The following is a 23,584-nucleotide window of genomic DNA, read 5'->3' on the forward strand; positions in this document are numbered from 1 at the left end:
ACATATGTGTATATATGTATATGTAAAATTATTCCATATATTATATTTATCAGTTCTTTCTCTGGGTGCAGATATTGTATTTTTTCATATGTCCTTTATAGTTAATTTGGGAATTTATAGTAGTCAAAATAACTTATTCACTCAAAATTGTTCTTAAAACAGTATTGCTGTTACTGGATACAATGTTCTCTTGGTTCTGCTCATTTTGCTTATCACTATATTATGAAGTGTCTTAAATGAAAAATCTAAGAAAGCTAAGGGTCTGTTCTCAGTTCTCAGCCTTTTTGTCCTCTCTGCAGCATTGGACTCTATTGATGACTATCTCTGTTCCTGAATACTTTCTCCTTTCTGGGTTTTTGTGACAAAGCTCTCTGTCCTGATATTCCTGCTACCTGTCTGATTGTTTTTCCTCTGTCTATTTTTCTGTCTCATTACCTATATTATACTCCCTAACTGGGTATACCACAAGGATCTGTCCTGGATCTTCTTACCACATAAATACTTTTTCATTCGATGACTATAACAACTCCCATGGGTTCAATTATTAATCCTATACAGATGACTCTCAAATCTATACTTCCATCCTTCATGTTTCTCTTGAGATCCAGCCCCATATTTTGAACTGCCTATTAGATTTTGAACTAGATGTTCCATAGATCAAATTCAATATATTCAAAAACAACTTATTATATTTCTCCCCAAGCCCACCCTTCTTCTGAACTTATTACTGTTAAGGGATAATAGTTTTCAAGCTAGAAGGAGCCATGAAGCCATCTAGTCCACCTCTCCTAATTATAAAAAAGAGAAAGCTGAGACCCAGAGAGACCAAATGAATTGCATAAATTTACACATATAGAAAGTAGTGCGAGAATTATATAAATGGGGAGAAGAGGGAAAGTAATCTAAATAGAGGCATGCATAACATGATATGTGTTGGAGGACTGATGAGTAGACTACTGCGATTGAAGAAAGCACTGGCCTGAGTTCAAGTCCTGCCTGTGTCTCTAATTACCCATGTGGTCTTGGGTAACTCACTTAACCTCTCTGGGTCTCAATTTTTTTATCTGTCCATTTAGGGATTTGTACAAGACAAGCAAAGTCAAAGTTCACCTTTCTGAGTCTCAGTTTTCTTATCAATAAAAGGAAGGTGCTAGTCTAGATTGCCCCTTAGATCTCTTCTAGGCATGAATGTGTGATCCAATTATTGTCTTATTGCTTTCTCTAGGTTATATAGCTAGTTTATCTTTAGAGGCAGAATTAGTATCTAGCTCTCAACTCCTATCCCAGTAATACTCTTTCTAGCATGCCGTTTTATATCCCCAAATGTAAGATCTCCATATCCTGTTGCTTTAGAAGATTTTCAGTATTTAATGGTTGATACAGGGGCCAGTACTCATAAAGAAGTAAGGACTTTTGGCAGACTTAAAATTTTCACATTCCCTTTTGGGTAACAAAAGATGTTATTGAGCTTTTTATGAGTTTTCATACATTTGTTGGTCCATATAGTATCTCACATTTCCAAATGCACAAATTCAGCTAAAAGATTGACTAGTCCTAATTTTTTTAATCATCAGCCTACCCTATCCTGCATCTTCCAGAGATTATAAAATTAATCAATTCAACTTTCCTTACTGCTCAGAACTTATTTATTACAGGGGTGTTTGTCACATTTGTATTCCAAATAGAATTTCTTAATAGGGTATGATCTTCATCTAGGTGAGGAATCCATCAGAATAAGCCATGACATGTGAAGTTATGGTCTTGATTTCTCCAATAGCTCAACTAGATGCTTCGAAAACCAAAGCATTACTTTGTGGTTGGTGGGCAGATGTCACATGTGCATGTGGGTTTGGGGCCAGATTCAAGTGTCTTGCTCTGGACAATTATTCATAGAAACAAATTTACATATCAAATGATTTACTGATGCAGGTGTATGCAATTTGTTGGATTATTTTTTTTCCTCCACAGTCCAGAGTGCCTATGAGTGTAAAATATGATGCATGATTTCAACCCTTGAGAAATACAAGATTCCATTATTTGGTTGTTTATGTGAAATACTAAGAACCCAACTAGCATATGGGGCTATTCTAGGTGGATCTTATCCTCTAGTCAACAAATATATGGCCTGGAAATCATTTGAGTGAACGTCTTGAAACCATGAACTTTAAAACTTGAATCCAACAATTGGAGAAAATTTACTTATATTACCTTGGCAGAGAAGATAAGAAGACCATTGTTTTAGTTTCCCATATAAAATCATAGGAAAAATAATAGTATTCTCCTGGGAGGGAGGTAATTTCACTGTAATTTCACTGGGGTTGGGAAATACCACCCAAAAAAACACAAACACTCCCTCTACTAATGCAAACCTTCTTTTCTGATTTTCTGCTAATTACAGTCTTTAGAGAGTTGCCTGGTGTGTGGAAAGAGTGAGTGACCTATCCATAGTCATGTAGAGAGTGTGTATATGTCTTAAATCAGGTTTTCCTGACTATGAGGCTCAGTCCTCTAGCCACTACACTAAACTATCCATCATCATCATCATCATCTTCATCACTACCATGATCAGCACCACTATCAGTAATAAGAATAAGGATGATGAACAAACAGGCTGTATGGAATAGTAGACAATATTCTTGCAGTCAGGAAGACCTAGGTTTAAATTCATCTGTCACTTTGCTCCAGGCAGCTTTAAGACTATAAATTACAAACAACTTGCTGATCTGCATTGGTAGAGGGAGGAAATCACAGTCCCTAGCCTCCCCTTCTTCCTCAAACAAAAAAAATGAAAAAGATGAATAAGCATCTATTTTTTGTTGGATTGAATTGTGGTTCTTTTTGAGCCCGATAGTGTGTTTTTCCTATAATGTTAAGAGGTTTTTTAAATCCATGTTAGGTTCCAAGTGGTGCTATTCTGGAGAGAGATTAGTTCATTCAAGGTCATTGAGCACTGGTGTATCTTCACAATATTGACTTTATGATCTTTAGTACAGGCTGGAAAAATGACATGAATGGTGATCAAGTCTTTCAAGTGAACGGCCAGGATGGAGATTTTGAAGCCTTCAGAGTCAGCAAAACCTTTGCAGTAATGGCAATAATTGCCACTGGAGGAGACCAGTTCTGTCATTTCATTCTAGTCCTTTGTAACTTCTGAAGAAAGATAAGAATGAGCCCCTTTGAGTCAGGAAATAGAACTATGGCTCAGTCCTCCCACCAGGGTCATCAGTGTTAAAATTCTATAGCTGAAGGAGTGTCTGGGCAACAGTTATAAATTTTGTGATGACTTCAGCTCTTTGCTGTGGAGTTGATTTGCTAAGAACCATCAATTGGACTCATTTAGAGATTCAATTAAATAAAGCAATGGATCTTTCCAGGGTAAGGTTATTCTCCTGGTAGCCATGAATTACATAGCTTTGGTAATCTGTGAATGAAATCTGTCTGAAAGATGTGTGCTCCAGAAAAGTAAAGTGCTCAGCCAGTTCAATGGGCTCCAGATGGTCAAACAACAGACAGGCTTTTCCCTTTATAGATTTTTTTATATGACTCTTCTCATATTTGTCATAGGCAGGGATGCTGAACATGTCAATGAGGTTGATATGTTTTTCATATCCCAGCTGGCTGGCTACTTCCCAAAACCCTTTGGCCATACAAATCAAACCAAGATACAGATTAAATTCAGCTGTGAACTCCAGAATCCAGTATCTAATGAAGTAGCAGACCTTTAGGCAGAATTCATCACATCCTTCTCCATGAGCATCACATGCACTGAAAATTTTCCCACCAGCTCAGTGATAGATACTATTGGTGCATCAAAAGAATGATTCTTGGCAAATAACTGTTGCTCAGTTCTCCCTTGTCATCAAACATTTTGATGCATGTACTCAACAGTTTATCCAGTGTCACTGTTTTCCCAAGTGTGCTTGACCCCATTGTTCTTAAGCTGTTGCCCTTTGAGCAAGAGAAAAACCATTTCCATAATTATAGAGGTGAGTACCATAGGCAGTCAAGGGAGGGCTTCATTTTCAGTAAAACTTCAGGAAAACTAATGATTTCAAAACTGATTCCTAGAACTGGAACTTTTATAAGTGGATGCTGCCAACACTATTTCAGGCAGCTCCAAGGAAATATGAAGAGAACAACCTTTACAAATTGAAGAATGGGCCTGACATGGGGTCCACTGGAGTTTAACTCAGGAAGAGCTGGAAATGTAGAATGAAATCAATAATTTCTTTTTTTTCCACTTAATAGTATTTTATTTTTTCCAATTACAGGTAAAGATAGTTTTCAAGTTTCAGTTTTATAAGATTCTGAGTTTCAAATGATTTTCTCCCTCCTTTCCCTCCCCTCTCCCCAAGATGGCATGCAATCTCATATAGGCTATACATGTACAATTGTATTAAACATATTTCCACATTAGTCACATTGTGAAAGAAGAATCAGAACAAAATGGGAAAACCACAAGAAAGAAAAAAAAGAGAGAAAATAGTATGTTTCAATCTGTATTCAGACTCCATAGTTCTTTCTCTGGATGTGGATAACATTTTCCACCATGAGTCTTTTAGAACTGACTTAGATCACTGTATTGCTGAGAAGAGCTAAGTCTATCAAAGTCAGTCATCACATAACATTACTGTATACAATGTTCTCCTAGTTCTGCTCACTTCACTCAGCATCAGCTCATAGTTTTTCTGAAATCCACCTGCTCATCATTTCTTATAGTATTTTGTTACATTCATATACCACAACTTATTCAGTCATTCCCCAATTGATGGGTATCCCTTCAATTTCCAATTTTTTGCCACCATAAAAAGAACTTCCATAAATATTTTTGTACATGTGGGTTCTATTCCCTTTTTATGATCTCTTTGGGATACAGACCTAGTAGTGGTAGTAGTTGGGCATAGTTCCAAATTGCTCTCCAGAATGGTTGGATCAATTCACAACTCCACCAACAATGCATTAGTGTTCCAATTTTCCCACATCTTCTCCAACATTTATCATGTTCCTGTTTTATCATATTAGCCAATCTGATAGGTGTGATGTTGTACCTCAGTTGTTTTAATTTACATTTGTCTAATCAATAGTGATTTAGAGCATTTTTTCATATGACTATAGACAGCTTTAATTTCTTCCTCTGAAAACTGCCTGTTCATATCCTTTGACCATTTATCAATTGAGGAATGACTTGTATTCTTACAAATTTGACTCAGTTCTCTATATATTTGACAAATGAAGCCATTATCAGAGAAACTGGCTGTAAAAACTGTTTTCCAGCTTTCTGCCTCCCTTCTTATCTTGGTTGCATTGGCTTTGTTTGTGCAAAAACTTTTTAACTTTATGTAAACAAAATTATCTATTTTGCATTTCATAATGTTCTCTACCTCTTGTTTGGTCATAAATTGTTCCCTTCTCCATAAATACTACAGGTGAACTATCCCTTGCTCTCCTAATTTACTTATGGTATCACCCTTTATATCTAAATCACGTACCCATTTTGACCTTATCTTAGTTTGTGGTATGAGATATTGGTCTATGCCTAGTTTCTGCCATACTATTTACCAATTTTCCCAGCAGTTTTTGGCAAATAGTGAGTTCTTATCCCAGAACCTGGTGTCTTTGAGTTTATCAAACAGTAGATTACTGTCATCATTGACTATTGTGTCTTGTGAACCTAATCTAGTACACCGATCCATCACTCAATCTCTTACCCAGTACCAAGTAGTTTTGATAATTGCTACAGTTTTAGATATGGTATGGCTAGGTCACCTCATATTCTTGATCTTCCAGACAAATTTTTCATTATTTTTCCTACCTTTATAAAATATTTTTGGTAATTTAATTGGTATGGCACTGAATAAGTAAATTAATATAAATAGAATTGTCATTTTTATTATATTGGCTCAGCCTACTCATGAGCAACTGTATTTAGTTTTTTTTTCCATTTAGATATTTTTCCATTTAGATCTGACATTATTTGCATGAAAAATGTTTTGTAATTGTGTTTGTATAATTCCTGACTTTGTCTTGGCAGGTAGACTCCCAAATATTTTATATTTTCTACAGTTATTTTAAATGGAATTTCTCTTTCTATCTCTTGCTGCTTGACTTTGTTAGTAATACATAGAAATGTTGATGATTTATGTGGGTTTATTTTATATTCTGCAACTTTGCTAAAGCTGTTAATTACTTCAAATAATTTTTTACTTGAGTCTCAAGGATTCTCTAAGTACACTATCATATCATCTGCAAAGAGTGATAGCTTTGTTTCTTCTTTGACTATTTTAATTCCTTCTATTTCTTTTTCTTCTTTTATTGCTAAAGCTAACATTTCCAATATAATATTGAATAACAGTAATGATAATGGACATCCTGATCTTATTGGGAATGCTTCTAGCTTATTCCCATTACATATAATGTTTGCTGATGGTTTTATAGGTGCTACTTATCATGGAAAAATCCATTTATTCCTATGCTCTCTAGTATTTTTAATAGTGCTATATTTTGTCAAAAAGCTTTTTCTGCTCTATTGAAATAATCACATGATTTCTGTTAATTTTGTTATTGATATGGTCAATTATACTGATAGTTTTCCTAATATTGAACCAGCCTTGCATTCCTGGTATAAATCCCACCTGGTCATGGTATATTATCCTCATGGTAAATTGCTGTAATCTCTTTGCTAATATTTTACTTAAAATTTTTGCATCTATATTCATAAGGGAAATTACTCTATAACGTTCTTTCTTTGTTTTGTCTCTTCCTGATCTAGGTATCAGCACCATATTTGCATTATAAAAAGAATTTGGTAGGACTCCTTCTTTGCCTATTCTTCCAAACAGATATAGTATTGGAATTCATTGTTCTTTGAATGTTTGGTGGAATTCATTTGTAAATCTGGAGATTTTTCTTAGGGAGTTCATTGATGCTTGTTCAATTTCTTTTTCTGAAATGGGGTTATTTAAGTATTTTATTTCCTTTTCTGTTAATCTGGGAAATTTATATTTTTGTAAATATTTATCCATTTCACTTAGATTGCCAGATTTATTGGCATACAATTGGGCAAAATACCCCCTAATTATTGTTTTATTGTTTCCTCTTCATTGGTTGTGAATTTACCCTTTTCATTTTTGATACTGGATATTTGGTATTCTTCTTTATTCTTTTTTTAAATCAAATTAACCAAAGGTTTATTCATTTTACTGTTTTTTTTTTCACAAAGCCAGCTCTTAGTTTTATTTATTAGTTCAATAGTTTTCTTAATTTCAATTGTATTAATCTCTCCTTTGATTTTCAGAATTTCTAATTTGGTATTTATTTGGTATAATTTAAATTGAGGATTTTTAATTTGTTCTTCTTCTAGCTTTTTCAGTTGTAAGCCCAATTCATTGATCTCTTCTTTCTCTATTTTATTCATGTAAGCATTTAGAGATATATAATCTTCCCTGAAAACTGAAAATCTAAATAATTTCAAAGTCCTTTAGAAAAAGCAAAAATTCTCTCACTTTTGTGAGTTTTACATTCATTTTTGACATGGAAAGTTTTCATTTTGTTTAAAGGCCACTTTTTTTAATTTGTCTGACTTCCCCATGGAGACCTAGTGGATGAAGTATGTGCATTGTACATGTTGTCCCTAACTGTCTGTTTGAAGGAGATAACTACCTTTATTAAATGCTTCTTCAATGAGCTCATAAGTTTCACTGGGGTTGTGCCAATAGACATGAGCTATTTAGAATCTTGTGCTTCCTTCTAATTCATTTACAGATAACACAGAAACAAGGGTTAAAGACTAAATACAATTAGTCATGGATCATTCAAATGTTGGTCGCCATAGTTACTAACACACAGTAACAGTCTCAAAGTGCCCCAAATAGAAGATAATGGAGAAAAAGGAATATCTGTTCAAATATAGATCTCAAATGTAGAGCTAGAAGTAATCTCACAGGTCATGTAGTCCAACTCTCTAATTTTACAGATGAGGAATCTAAGGTCCATGAAGATTATCATTCCCACCTACATAATGGTGGCTTCAATTAGTGTGAGTAAAGGGGAGGGAGCAGAAAAGATAATAGGTCTAAGTGTAAGTAAACTCTCATGGAAAACTTTTATTTTCCCCTTTACTTTTGATGTTAATGCAGTGTAAGCTATGGAATCACCGTTTTTAAGAGTTAGAAGGGACCTTGGAGTTTATGTAGTTAAACTGCCTCATTTTACCGGTAATTAAACTAATACCTGGACAGACTGAAAGAACTGTCAAAAATCAGTCCAGGGATGTATAGGAGCCAGCATGTGATTCCATTGTTAAATTTTTGGTCTGAACATTTACATGTTGGAAAATCAGCTGCTCCAAATCAAGGCATGATTTACTGTTTTGTTGATTGTCTAGACTTGAAGTATGGAGAAAATATTAATGTAGATTAAACATAAATGTGTGCCATGAGTACATTTTTTGACTGTTGTTGGAGAACCTAGTGTTTACACATTTATCAACACATTCTTGATTTAATCCCACCAATTTTTAACTACTAATACAGTGCTTTTTCTATTTCACTAGACTGGTTTGTTACCTAGGAAGTTAGAGTCTATTCCTGTTGCTATAATTTAAATACAAGTTTTCCTGAATAATTCTTATCACCCTATCTTTTTTTTTTCCACAATCTGCTTTCAGTTACAAAAATTTCCTATAATTTGCTTAGGATAAAGCCCAGAACAAATTAGAAAAAAAAAGAATAACAAGGTTTTAAAACTGGGATTTCATATAGTTTGATTATCTCCTCATACCCCCATCCAGATCCTACTGCTTCTACCTGTCATTTCCTCCCTTCTCAAGAGGTACAGGAAGGAGTATACCTGTTTGACAACTAGCTTTCCATGAAAAAAATGTAGGCAGAACTTATTTTTTTCTTTGTTTGTTTTTGAGGCAATCAAGCTTAACTGACTTGCCCAGAGTCACATAGCTAGTAAGTGTCTGAGGCTGGATTTGAACTCAGGTCTTCCTGACTCCAGGGCTAGTGCTCTATCCACTGCAACACCTAGCTGTGCCTAGAGCACATTTTTAAGTTTAATCTGCATTATTAACATTTTCTCCATGACTTACTTAAATCTAGGCAATCAGCAAAACAATACATCCAGCCCTGATTTTGTTTGCTAGTTTCTGTGTTATTAAGCACACTAAAAATTTTACAATCCACTATTGAGAGCTACTGGGAGCTGGCTCCAGAACACTCCTGCTTATAATCCAAGGAGATGAAAGAGGGAAAGGACCAAAAATATTTGTAGCCATTCATTTTGTGGTGGCAAAGAAATGAAAACTAAAGGGGTGTCCACCAATTGAGGAATGACTGAACAAATTATGGTATATGAATGTAATGGAATATCATTGTGCTGTAAGAAATGACAAATGGGATGGACTCAGAGAAAACTGAGATTTATATGAACTGATACGAAATGATGTGATCAGAACCAGGAGTCTAGTTTACATGATGACAAGTATTTTTTATGCTCTGGTTATTTCTTTTATGTTATTTTTTAAAAATAGTATTTTATTTTTTCCCCAATTATATGTCAAGAAAAATTTTTAGCATTCAGTTTTACAAGATTTTGAGCCCCTTCCCTCCTCCCTTCCTCTCTTCTGAAAGTGGTAGGTAATTTGATACGGGTTATACATGACATAAACATTTGTAAGACAAATAATTTTGAAAGTCTTGGGAATTATGATCAATGCAATAAACAATCATGATTCCAGAGTAATAACAATGAACTATGTTACCTACCATACAGATGTCTATTAGCTTTGATCCCAAAGAGACCTTACTCCAGCCATGGCCTCAGAGGACTTCAAGCAAGATAACATATGGTAAGTTGCATTCAATTTGTTTTTCATTTTAACTTGCCTTACAGGATAGAGATAGGGACTGGCCTATTCATAGGTCATTAAGTTGGCAGCAAGTGAGAGGACTCCCTCAACCAATGCAGGCTGACATTTTTTCTACAATTTGTAGTCAAAGTTGCCTACTATGCTAAAAGGTTAAATGATTTTCCCAGAGTCCATAACCAGTTTGTATCTGCAGCAAGATTTGAACCCAGGTCTTCCTGGCTTCAAGGCCAGCTCTTTATGAATTAGGCCATAACTTGTTCCTCTGTAACTTAGAAATGAATTTAAGATTACAAATGAATTTAGGGTTAGAAATGAATTTAAGGTTAGAAACAAATTTAGGGTTAGGGTTAGAAATGAATAGATCCAAATACTTACCTTACCTATGCTCTCAAGCTCTGCCATGTGAAAGAAAGCCTCAAGATTTTTAAGTGAGCAAGCCTTTGATTATTAATATTTCTCTTTCACCAGAACTATTTTCAGAGTCATTTTTCTATTAACAGTAAATCATTTCTTCTTTGAATTTCCCTTTAACAGCAGTATTTCAGCAGCTGTTAATTTCTTGGGCCTCGGTTACAATCACATTTATCCAGCTGAACTGTGACTGAATGTGGATCTAACACGTATTTTCTGAAAATGTAACTGCAATTTAGTAGTAATTTTTTTTTTAAATGACAGCCAAGTATACAGATTTCTTTTGTTCCCTCTAAATAAAAGTGGCTATCTTAAATAGGGGCGGGGTTGGGCAGGGGAGTGCATGGAGGAGAGAGGGCAGTTTTATTTTTCTTCTAGTGATGTTTTAGTCTAAGAGCACCAAAGCCACTGGAAGAAGAGTTGGTCTACTCTACAACAATGGTGTCAAACTCAGATGGAAACATTTGTCATTAAACTATCCATAAGGATTCCTGTAGGCTGTGTACATGACTTAGAAAACCACATGATGATATTATCTGTTTTATTTTATTTTTGTAGCAGCTAGGTGGCACAGTGGACAGAATGCTGGGGGCCTGGAGTCAGGAAGACCTGAATTCAAATCCAGCCTCAGATACTTACTAGCTGTGTGACCCTAAGCAAATCACTTAACCCTGTTTGCCTCAGTTTCTTTACCTGTAAAAGGAATGAGCTGGAGAAGGAAATGGCAAAGCACTCCAGTATCTCTGCCAGGAAAACCCAAAAAGGGGCCACGAAAAATCAGACATGACTGAAAAACAACTAAACAACAATCATATTTTCATTTATGTTGTGGAATATTTCTCAATTACATTTTAATCTGGCTTGGGCTGCAGTTGGGACTGTTGTGGGCCATGTGTTTGAAACCTTTGGTCTACACCTTCTGCAAAATATGTCTTCCATGCCACCTTTTATTAGACAGCTTAGTATTTTGGATAATATAACCAACACACAACAGTACAGTTTCTTCTTTCCTATGGAATAGTTTTATTGATTTGAATGGTTTTTCTTATTTCCTATAATTAAAGCCAAGAGGTTCACTATGGCTAAAAATGCCCACTAGAGTCATAACTAGTAATGTTGGCCTGGGGCAAGTGGTAGGAAATGGACTCCCAAAATAATTTAGTAATTCATGGTGTGAAAATTGTACAAGAAGTAATTCAGTAAATTCAGTTAAGTGGAATGGGGGAATTAATTATTATAGGGGTTTACAGATAGGTATTATTAATAATGTTTGTGTATTAGTTAGCTTATTGTTTTAAATAATTATTTTTGTTAACTAGGTGTTAAGTTATTTTTGTTGTTTCTATGTTCCTTTGGCTGAAGGAATACTAGGGCTGGCAGGGACTTCTAAATATCCATACCCTAGAAGAAAGCCTACTTGTCCCACTCCAGTTATAACTGATGCCCTGCTGCTCATGGGGCACCACAATCTTAAATTTTTAAAAATTATAAATAGTCCAATAAATCCAAAGATCCAAGTTTTGGGGGCAAAAATTCATTATTTGACAAAAACAACTTGGAAAACTAGAAAACAGTATGGCAGAAACTAGGTATAGTCCAACATCTTACACTGTATACCAAGATAATATCAAAATGGGTACATGATTTGCACATAACAAGTGATACTATAAGCAAATTAGTAGAGCATGGAATAATTTACCTTTCAGATCTATGGATAAGGGAAGAATTTAGGACCAAACAAAATATAGAACATATTACAAAATGTAAAACAGATAAATTTGATTATATAATATTTAAAAATTTTTGCACAAACAAAACCAATGTAACCAAAATTAGAAGAAAAGCAGAAAACTGGGGGGAAATGTTAGCAACACATATCTCTGAAAAAGGCCTCATTTCTAAAATATATAGAGAACTGAGTCAAATTTATAAGAATACAAGTCATTCCCCAACTGATAAATGGTCAAAGATATGAACAGGTAGTTTTCAGAAAAAGAAATCAAAGCTATTTACAGTCATATGTAAAAATGTTCTAAATCACTATTGATTAGAGAAATACAAATTAAAACAACTCTGAGGTACCACCAAAAACCTATAAGATTGGCTAATATGACAAAAAAGGAAAATGATAAATGTCGGAGGGGATGTGGGAAAACTGGGACTAATGCATTGTCGGTGGAGTTGTGAACTGATCCAACCATTCTGGAGAGCAATTTCTGGAGAGCCCTGTGCCCAAAGGGCTATTAAACTGTTCATGCTCTTTAACCCAGAAATACTACTGCTAGGTCTGTATCCCAAAAAGATTTTTAAAAAGGAGAAAGGACCTATTTGTACAAAAATATTTATAGCAGCTCTTTTTGTGGTGGCTAAAAATTGGAAATTGAGGGTATACCCATCAATGTGGGAAAAGCTGAAGAAGCTGTGGTATATGATTGTGATGGAATATTATTTTGCTATAAGAAATGATAAGTTGATGATTTCAGAAAAAAAGCCTAGAAAGACTTACATGAATTGATGCAAAGGGAAATGAGCAGAACCAAGAGAATGTCGCACACAGTAACAACACTATTGTACAATGAAGAATTGTGAATAACTTAGCTAGTCTCAGCAATATAATGATCCAAGACCATCCCAAAGGACTCCTAATGAAACATTCTATCTGCCTCCAGAGAAAGTACTGTTATTGTCTGAATACATACTGAAGCATATTATTTTTCTTCCTCTTTCTTTCTTTCTTTCTTTCTTTCTTTCTTTCTTTCTGAGTCTTATTGTACAAAATGATTGTTATAGAAATGTTTTACATGATTGTACATATATAACCCAGAGAGGATAAAGAGAGGGAGAGCTAGAAAGTGGAACTCAAAACATTTTTTTAGTGTAAAAATTGTTTTAACATGTAATTGGGGAAAAAAATAAAAATATTTTTTAAAAAACAAATTATAAATAATCCAAAGGGCAAGAGAAAGATTCTTGATGTGTGTGAGAATGCATTAACATCTTTATATCAAGGGCTTGCCTATAAGAAGTGACAATAACAATTATTTAGACAATATATGACCAGAAAGAAAAGTAGGCTGGTTATACGGGAAGATGAAAGGGAAACTCAGATCCTGAATTTCAGACAGTTCAAGCTGTCCTGCTGCCGCCACCACCACCTGCCCTGTCTATCACATCCTGATCCAATTTCCACCATGGCCCAGGCTGAAATTGGGCTGATTTTACTAGAAATGCCTTTTACTCCTTCAAGATTTTATCACACCCAAAGATTTATGCTGCTGCAATAAGAGGTCATCTTTTGAATGTACACTCTATTATAGCAGGGTTGCTCCAATGTGAAAGGGTGGCTGTGTCTTCCCAAGAAAGAAAAGTTGTGCCTTTGACCAGCACACTGAACTCCAGAACCTACTCCTGGTTGATTTCTTTCAGACTGCACCAAAGACTTAAGAACTCTGACCAACTCAGAACAATGACCAACCATGATTCCAGAGGACCAATGACGAAACATCTCCTGATAGAGAGGTGCTAAACTAAATACACAAAGTGAGACATACATGGACACAGCCAATATAGGAATTTGTTTTGCCTGACTATTGTATTTGTTACAAAGGATTTTTTTTTCCTTCTTTCATTTTTTCCAGTGTGGAAGGGGGTGGTGAGAGGTAAAGAAAATAAATGCCTTCTAATTAAAAAAAAATTTAAAGACTGCATTTCAGACCTACCAGAATTTCTGGCTACTGGTGATGAGTATTGGTGGTAGCCAAACATTTCTATGCCATACTTCATCATTGTTTTCCTTCTCTAATTGTAACAGATAATAGATAAAGCCCTCCAAAAGGATCCAAGGTCCGAGGAACCACTTTAGGTCCCACACTTATAAATTCTTAGCCAAACTTCAACAATTTATCTACTGATTGGACAGTCAAGATAGCAACTTGTCCTCCACATGCTACAACCCCCTCACCAGACTGTTTCAGTCTGACTGCCAGAATTCCATAGACCTAGAATATTCCATTTGATCCCTTCCTCTGCTTACAATGAATTTTGTTCTGCTACCTGCCCAGGGCTTTGAAAATAAAATGTTGTAAGAGTCCTCCTCTGTGGAAGCCAAAGAATTTATTTGTAAAGTGGCTCTGAGAGGAGTGCTACCTTGCCCTCTGTTCTTATTTCTTGAGACTAGCTAGGAACTGGTCACACGCATGACAATTATTAAAAAACAAAACAAAACATTCTCAAAGCAGGCATTTTCCCATTGGCCTCTGTGGATTAATAAAGGTATTGAGAAATTGTACAAGAGAGTTGCAGAACATCACCAAGTGGGGAATGGTTTTTGTGTAATCGGATCAAACTGGAACCCTTATGTCTCCAAGAGGTGATTTCTTTATTTTTCTCTTTAATTAAAAAACCTCTCCATTATTATTTTTTAAAGAGAGAGGATGAAATGAAAATAGCAAGAGGAACATTTCTAGTGCATTGAGTAGATCCTTTATGGAAAATGTATAAGAAAACATAAAAAAAGAATTAGAATCAGATTGAGAGGTTTGCAGGGTGTGTCGGTGGATCAGAACAAACACCAAAGAAATCAGAACCTCCAAAGTACTGAAGCTAAGAATGGGGGAAATCAGCATGCATAACAGATAAGCAAAAGAAATCCCACTTTATTTTTATTTATTATTTTTAAGAACGATGCTTATGTGGTTGTCTTTGACCTGCTTCATTTTCAACATGCATCTGTTTGCTCTTCTTTAGGCAACCTTGTCCCTCTCCTGTCCCCACAAAGTCCCAGCCCTGTCTCCCAGGGGTTTACCATAATGACATCAAACTTATTACGGCAACCCAACTGATTTAGGCCATTGCATTTCAGAACTCTCAAACGCAAACAATTCTCTAGCTCAGTCTCACCAGAAGCAGATAGCATGTGCTATCGTGCCCAGAGGAATCCACTTTTAGTAAATTCTTTGTTCATTTATAAGAACTCCATTTGTTATACAAGTGAGTTGAATTTTAAGATTTGCAAAAGGCAAGAGCACAGTTATTTTCATTTAATTATATAAAATGTTGAGTAGTTGAAAGCTTCACCAAGCAAGGAAGGAATCTGTGATAGACTTCTCTTTCTTCCTTAAGGCTAATGACTCCCATTGCCCTCTAGGTGGACACCCAAATCCCTGCTCTGGTGTGGATGCTGTACCTATATCCTGAAGGAATGAAGAAACCCTATGCCTCTGGGCAGGAGATGAAATATCATTAATGGTGGCTGCCTGGTGATGTAAAGCAAAGTAATCTAAACCTGTTGCTGGAAATTCATCACACCCTTTGCTGGTCCAAAAAACAGATAAGCAGAGTGGTGGAGACTAATTCCAAAACAGAAAACTTAATATGTTATTTAGGTTTCCAATTAAACATCTGCATGTTAAGTAGTGACAAAGCTGATTGTTCTTACGTGCTTTTGCAATCTTTACAGCACAGCATGTATTATTTATTTTAGCTCTCCTCTCTATCACTCTGCCCTGACATACTCTCATTGTACAGCATTATTACATTACTAGTACCATCTTCTGAATATTGATTGTTCTTCAAATGCCTTGTGTTTTTATTATACCAGTCCAGGTTGGTAGTAAAAGAGAAAAAGCAAGGATTTGAGGATTGTTTCAAATGGAGAAATAATGAAGTTCCTTGGTCTATCTCAGGAGCTTGCAGTAACAAAAACAGTTGTATGGTTATTTTCACTGCTCTGGGGGAAAAAATAAAGCAGTACCAGATTCTTTACCCTGTTCTTTTTCAGCATTGAGTCCTGCTACCATTCTTCTGCAATGTCTTTGGAGTGTCCCCAGCATTTAGCATAGCATCTGACACTGTCTTACATCTGATAATAAGTGCTTAATAAATGTCTGTTGATAGTGAGAATCATGAATTCATGCGAACCGATATAGAGCGAAATAAGCAGAGCAAAGAAAACAATGTATGAAAGCACTTCAACAAGGTAAATGGAAAGAAAAAAGTCAAAATAATCAAAAGTCACATGAGCAAACATTTTCTCTGGTCCCCATGACCTCTCAAACCTCTCCAAAACAGAAATTATGCATCAAAAATAAAGCAACTTCAGCCATCTCCATGGTGTAGGACACTCAAAATTAAAAAGAAAGTTTTTAAAAAAAAACATCAAAAGCCATGAAGGAATGTTTACTCAGCCTGAGCTCACCTAGTACCCTGCCTCCTCCTCCCATACTACCAATAGATAGGATATACTAGCAAACCCACATACATGACATAGGTTTTCAATAAAACCCATCTCCACACTATGGACCTTCTCCTTCTCTCCAGTACCATGGAGACCCCAGATCCAGGCTGTGGAAATTTGCCCTGGCCATGACAATCAGACAGTGATGAGGTCTTTAGGAGCAAAACCCTACCAGGTGCCATAACCCTGTGGCAACAGCACTGCAAAGCTCTAAACTGCCAATGCTAGGGTGGGCAATCCTATAAAATCATCAGAGTCAGTGCTGAGGAAGTCAACCCCATAGCACCTGTACTACAAAGCTCCAAATTGCTGGTGCAGGACCACAGAACTAAGGAACATAGGGAGCAAGACAGGACACAAGAACAGGACACTGTATTTAAGGGTACAGTGTGCACCACTCCAATAAGCCTGAGGGAAAGAACAAAACATCTAACTGGTACAATTTCTGACCATCTAAATGTTACTTGGGGCAGAGATTTAGGCTGATGAACCCTAAATTGCCCCAGTGTAATTTCCCTCCAAGGAAATCAGAGAGAGGAAAGAAGTTAGTAAGTGAGAGATAGGAGACAAGGTGGGGGGGAGAGGAGTGAAGCAACTGAAATTACCAAAGATTTAAGGAAGAAAAAACTAAAAGACCTTAAACATAAGCAGATAAATCATCAGGAAAAACAGTAACAATGGAAGGAAATACAGCCTCCAGATCTAGTAAACAAATTCAGGCATCTATGAATAAATACAGCAAAACAAAGGAAAATGATTCAGCTTTTGGTGAGACAAAGGATCCTGTGCAATGTGAGAATATGCAACCACAACAAGTTATTCCTGAGTGGTACTAATCTTCAAAAATATAAAATATCCAAACTATCAGAAGACTGAATAGAGATCTTAAACAACCCAGTCTCAGAAAAGGAAATAGATCTAGCGGTAAAGAAACTGCCAAAGGAAAAAAAAAAAGACAAAACTCCTGGTCCAAAGGAATTTATTGGAAAGTTCCATCAAATTTTAAAAGAACAGTTAGAATCATATTTCACAAATTATTCTTTAAAATGGAAAAAGAATCTTTTTTTATGAAACAAATACAGTTGTAATACCTAAACCAAGGAAAGATAAAACATAAAAAGAAAGCAATAGGTAGATATCATTAATGAACACTGATTCAAAAAAAAAATAAACAAAATTACATCAAGCAGATTTATCCAAGAAATCATTCATTATGATCAAGTGGGATTTATATCAGAGATACAAATATGGTTCAACATTAGGAAAACAATCAACATAATTAATCATACTAAAAACCAAAATATCCAAAATCATATGAACATCTCAATGAATGCAAAGAAAAATCCTTTCACAAAAGACAACATTATTTTATGCTAAAAACCTTACAAAGTATTGGTATACAGGGATATTTTTAATGTCAATAAAAGCATCTATCTAAAAACAAAAGCAAGAATAATATGTAATGAAGTACACTAGTACCTTTTCCAATAATTACAGAGTGAAGCAAAGATGCCCACTCTCCCAACTATTTTTTTATATAGTTCTGGAAATGCTATCAATAGCAATAAGGCAACAAAAAGGAATTAAAGGAATAAAGATATGTAAAGAGGAGATAAAACTACCCCTGTTCACTGACAAAATGATGGTTTACCAGGAAAACCCGAGAGATTCAGTAAATATATTCAATTAATAGATTCAGGAAAGTTATAGGCTACAAAATAAGCCTTCATAAATCAAACACAAGAAGCAATAACAAGGAAATTCTATTCCAATAGCTACAAAATGCATATCATGGAATCAATATCCCAATCACAAAGCACTCCTTAAAGAAATAAACAACAACTTATATAGTTGGAGGAATATCCAGAGCTCCTGGCTGGGTCATGCCAATATAATAAAAATGATAATATTAACAAAGTTAATTTGAATCCAAGTCAAATCATTCAACGTAACAGTAATACAAGTCTGTGCTCCAACCACTTATGTTGAAGAAGTCAAAGTTGCCCAGTTCTATGAAGACCTTCAACTTCTTCTAGAAATACATCCAAAAAAGATGTCACATTCATCATAGAGGATTGGAATGCTAAGGTAGGAATTCAAAAGATAATTGGAATAAAAGGCAAATTTGACCTTTGAGTACAAAATGAAGTGAGGCAAAGACTAATACAGTTTTGTCAAGATAACTGAACTAGTCATAACAAACACTCTTTTTCAACAACCCAAAAGGTGATTCTACACATGTGAATCACCAGATTGTCAATATCAAAATCAAATTGATTATATACTTTGCAACTAAAGGTGGAAAAGCTCTATACATTCAGTTCAAACAAGAACTAGAGCTGATTGTGACTCAGATCATGAGCTTCTTATTGCAAAATTCACACTTAAATTGAAGAAAGTGGGGGAAACCATTAGACCATATAGTTATGACCTAAATAAAATCCCTTATGAATATAAATATGGAGGTGATGAATAGATACAATGATACTGATCTGGTAGGTGGAGTACCTGAAGAACTATGGATAGAGGTTCTCAATATTGTACAGGAAACAGCAACCAAAAAACATTCCAAAGAAAAAGAAGAGCAAGAAAACAAAATGGCTGCCTAACAAGGCTTTATATATAACTGAAGAGACAAGGAACGCAAAAGGTAAAGGAGAAAGGCAAAGATACACCCAAGTGAATGCAGAATTCTAGAGAATAACAAGGAGAGATAAGTTTTTCTTAAATGAGCAAAGGAAAGAAATAGAAATAAAATTGGAAAGACAAGAGATCTCTTCAAGAAAAGTAGAGATATCAAGAGAACCTTTCACGCAAAAATGGATGTGATAAAAGACCAAAACGGTAGTGACTTAACAGAACTAGAGAGATTAAGAAGAGGCAGGAAGAATATACAGAAGAATTATACAAGAAAGATTTTTTTTTGTAAATAGTATTTTATTTTTTTGAATTACATGTAAAATAGTTTTCAACATTCATTTTTATAAGATTTAGAGTTTTAATTTTCCCCCTCCTTTCTATCTCTTTCCTCAAGATATCAAGCAATCTGATATAGGTTATGCATGTGCAATCATGTAAACATATTTCCACATTAGTCATGTTGTGAAAGAAGAAACAAAAAAAAAAAAAGAAGAGACATGAAAATGGTATGCTTCATTCTGCATTCAGACTCCATTCTCTGGCTGTGGATAACATTTTGCATTATGAGTATTTTGGAATTGTCTTGGATCATTGTGTTGCTGAGAAGAGTTAACTCAATCATAGTTGATCATTGCACGATGTTGCTGTTACTGTGTACAGTGTTCTCCTGGTTTGGTTCACTTCACTCAGCATCAGTTCATGCAATCCTTTCCAGGTTTTTCTGGAATTTGCCTGCTCATCATTTCTTATAGAACAATAATATTTTATCACAATCATATATCACAGCTTGTTCAGCCTTTCCCCAATTGATGAGTATCCCCTTAATTTCCAATTCTTAGCCACCATAAAAAGAGCACCTATAAATATTTTTGTACAAATAGGTCCTTCCCCACTCCTTTTTTTTAATCTTTTTCAGATACAGACCTAGCAGTGGTATTACTGGATCAAAGGGTATGCACAGTTTTATAACCGTTTGGGCATAGTTCCAAACTGCTCTTCAGAATGGTTGGATCAGTTCGCAACTCTGCCAACAATGCATTCCGACATCCTCTCCAATATCCAACATTTTCCTTTTTTGTCATATTAGCTATACTGATAGATGCTAAGTGGCACTTCAGAGTTGTTTTAATTTGCATTTCTGTAATCAATAGTGATTTATAACATTTTTTATATGACTATAGATAGCTTTAATTCCTTTATCTGAAAACTGTTTGTTCATATCCTTTGACTATATATCCATTGGGTAATGATTTGTATTCATGTAAATTTGACTCAGTTCTCTATATATTTGAGAAATGAGGCCTTTATCAGAAACAATGGCTATAAAAATTGTTTCCCATTTTTCTGCTTTCCTTCTAATCTTGGTTACGTTGATTTTGTTGTGCAATTTTTTTTAATTTAATGTAATCAAAATGATTAATTTTGCATTGTATAATATTCTCTATCTCTCTTTTGATTATAAATTCTTCCCTTCCCCCTGGATCTGACAGGTAAATTATTCCATGCTCTCCTAATTTGCTTATAATATCACCCTTTATGTCTAAATCAGGTACCCATTTTGACCTTATCTTGGTGTATGGTATAAGATGTTAGTCTATATCTGGTTCCTACCATACCATTTTCCAGTTTTCCCAGCAGTTTTGTTTTATTTTGTTTTGTTTTTTGTCAAATAGTGAGTTCTTATCCCAGAAGCTGGAGTCTTTGAGTTTACCAAACAGTAGATTACTAAAATCATTTATTACTGTATCTTGTGCACCTAATCTTTTTCAATGATCTAGCACTCTATTTCTTAGCCAATACAAAATAGTTTCGATGATTGCTGCTTTACAATATGGATCTGGTCCAGCTCAGCCCCCTCCCTTTATATTTTCCTTCATAAATTCCCTTGAATTTTGTCATTATTTTTTCTAGCTCTATAAAATAATGCTTTGGTAGTTTGATTGGTATGACATTAAATAAATAAATTAATTTAGGTAGAATTCTTTTCTTTATTATATCAGTTTGGTCTACCCATGAGCAATTGACATTTTTCCAATTATTTAGATCTGACTTCATTTGTGTGAAAAGTATTTTGTAATTGCATTTATATAGTTCCTGGATTTGTCTTGGCAAGTAAACTCTCAAATATTTTATATTTTCTACAGTTATTTTAAATGGGATTTCTCTTTCTATCTCTTCTTGCTGAGCTTTATTGGTAATACATAGAAATTCTAATGATTTATGTGGGTTTATTTTATATCCTGCAACACTGCCAAAATTTTTAATTATTTCAAGTAGTTTTTTAGTTGATTCTCTAGGATTCTCTAAGCATATCACCATATCATCTGTAAGGAGTGATAGTTTTATTCCCTCATTGCCTAGCCTAATTCCTCCAATTTCTTTTTCCTCTCTTATTGCTAAAGCTAACATTTCTAGAACAATATTGAATAATATTGGTGATGGTGGGTATCTTTGCTTCACCCCAATATTATTGGGAAAGCTTCTAGCTTATCCCTATTACAAATAACACTTGCTGATGGTTTTAGATAGATATTACTTATCATTTTAAGGAAAGCTCAATTAATTCTTATAATTGCAAGTGTTTTTAATAGGAATGGGTACTATATTTTGTCAAAAACTTTTTCTGCATCTATTGCAATAACCATATGATTTCTGTTGGTATTGTTATTGATATAGTCAATTATGCTAATAGCTTTTCTAATATTGAAGAAGCCCTGCATTCCTGGTATAAATCCCACCTAGTCATAGTGTATTATCCTCATGATAAGTTGCTGTAAATCTCTTTGTTAATAGTTTACTTAGAATTTTTGCATCTATATTCCTTAGAGAAATTGGTCTATAATTTCTTTCTCTGTTTTGGCTCTTACTGGTTTGTTTATCAACACCATATTTGTGTCATAAAAGTAATTTGGTAGGACTACATCTTCATCTGTTTTTCCAAATAGTTTATTGGAATTGATTATTCTTTAAATGTTTGATAGAATTCACTTGTAAATCCATCTGGCCCTGGAGATTTTTTCTTAAGGAGTTCATTGATGGCTTATTTAACTTCTTTTTCTAAAATGGGGTTATTTAAATAATTTATTTCCTCTTCTGTTAATCTGGGCAATTTATATTTTTGTAAATCTTCATCCATTTCACTTAAATTGTCAGATTTATTAACATATAGTTGGGCAAATACCCACTAATTATTGTTTTAATTTACTCTTCATTAATGGTGAATTCACCCTTTTCACTTTTGATACTGGTAATTTGGTTTTCTTCTTTCTTTTCTTTTAATCAAGTTAACCAAATGTTTATCTATTTTATTGCTCTTTTCATAAAACCAGCTCTTAGTTTGATTTCTTAGTTTAATAGTTTTCTTAATTTGAATTTTATTAATCTCTCTTTTGGCTTTCAGAATTTCCAATTTGGTATTCAATTAAAGTTTTTTAATTTTTTTAGTTTTTTTAATTGCATGCCTAATTCATTGATCTGTTCTTTCTCAGTTTTATTCAAGTAAGCATTTAGAGATATAACCTTTCCCCTAAGTAGTGCTTTGGCTGCATCCCATTAGTTTTGGTGTGTTGTCTTACTATTGCCATTTTCTTTGATTAAATTACTGATTATTTTTATGATTTATTGTTTGACCCACTCATTCTTTAGGATTAGATTATTTAGCTTTCAATTAATTTTTAATCTTTCTTTCCATGGACCTTTATTACATGTAATTTTTATTGCATTATGATCCAAAAAGGATGCATTTAATATTTCTGCCTCTATGCATTTCATTGTGAGGTTATGTCCTAATACATCATCAATTTTTGTGCTGGTGTTATGTACCACCGAGAAAAAGATATATTCCTTTCTAACCCCATTCAGATTTCTCCAGAGGTCTATCATATCTAACTTTTCTAAAATGCTATTCACCTCCTTAACTTCTTTCTTGTTTATTTTGTGGTTAGATTTATCTAGTTCTGAGGGAGAGAGGTTGAGGTCTCCCACTAGTATAGTTTTGCTGTCTACTTCTTCCTGTAACTTATTTAACTTCTCCTCTAAGAATTTAGATGCTATATCATTTGATGCATATATGTTTAGTATTGCTATTACTTCATTGTCTATGATACCTTGTAGCAAGATGTAGTTTTCTTCCTTGTCTCTTTTAATTATATCTATTTTTGCTTTTGCTTTGTCTGAGATCAGCATTGCTACTACTGCTTTTTATTACTTCAGCTGAAGCATAATAGATTCTGCTCTGACCTTTTACTGTCTTTCTGTTTCAGATGTGTTTCTTTTAAACAACATATTGCAGGATTCTGTTTTTTAATCCACTTTGATATTCACTTTCATTTTATGGGAAATTTTATCACATTCACATTCACAGTTAGGATTACTAACTGTAGATTTCCCTCCATCCTATTTTCCTTCTTTTTACACTTTTTTTC

The 23,584-nt window shown here is 34.4% G+C and overlaps 1 pseudogene; it reads right to left on the bottom strand.

Moving 5' to 3' along the window:
* Positions 1-2,861: 2,861 nt before the first annotated feature.
* Positions 2,862-3,930, bottom strand: LOC114025614 (annotated as a pseudogene).
* Positions 3,931-23,584: the final 19,654 nt, after the last annotated feature.

The sequence above is a fragment of the Vombatus ursinus genome, unplaced genomic scaffold (genome assembly GCF_900497805.2).
Source record: "Vombatus ursinus unplaced genomic scaffold, bare-nosed wombat genome assembly UNPS02014832.1, whole genome shotgun sequence".
NCBI classification, from domain to species: Eukaryota; Metazoa; Chordata; class Mammalia; order Diprotodontia; family Vombatidae; genus Vombatus; species Vombatus ursinus.